A 400-nucleotide genomic window follows, 5' to 3' on the forward strand; every position below is an offset into this window, starting at 1 on the left:
TTTAAAATTTACCTATGGGTCTGATTTTTGTCCCTTTAAATCAAACTATATTTCCAATATCCTAGGAGCTTATATTGACTGAGTCCATTGTAAGACAAGCTTGCCAACTTTCTCATTGCTCCCTTCATGACTTTCCAGAGGAAAGATACTTCACACGATGAACACAAGATCAGTTTGTCTAGAGCAGTGGTCAACAATCAGTTGATCTCAATTGACTGGTCAATTGTGGAGCTTCTGGCAGTCGATTTCAGTCTGTCAGAGGCTCCATGATGGGAGGCAGTGGGACACACATGGCTGGACTGAGCCATGACCCCAGCTGCCCAGGCTGGGCTGGGTGAGTGGGGTCAGAGCCTGGGCGACTTGCCTGGGAGGCAGGGGTGGGGTGCAGTGTGGGGGATGG

The sequence above is a fragment of the Gavialis gangeticus genome, unplaced genomic scaffold (assembly GCF_001723915.1).
Source record: "Gavialis gangeticus isolate Ggan-Ray unplaced genomic scaffold, GavGan_comp1, whole genome shotgun sequence".
NCBI lineage: Eukaryota > Metazoa > Chordata > Crocodylia > Gavialidae > Gavialis > Gavialis gangeticus.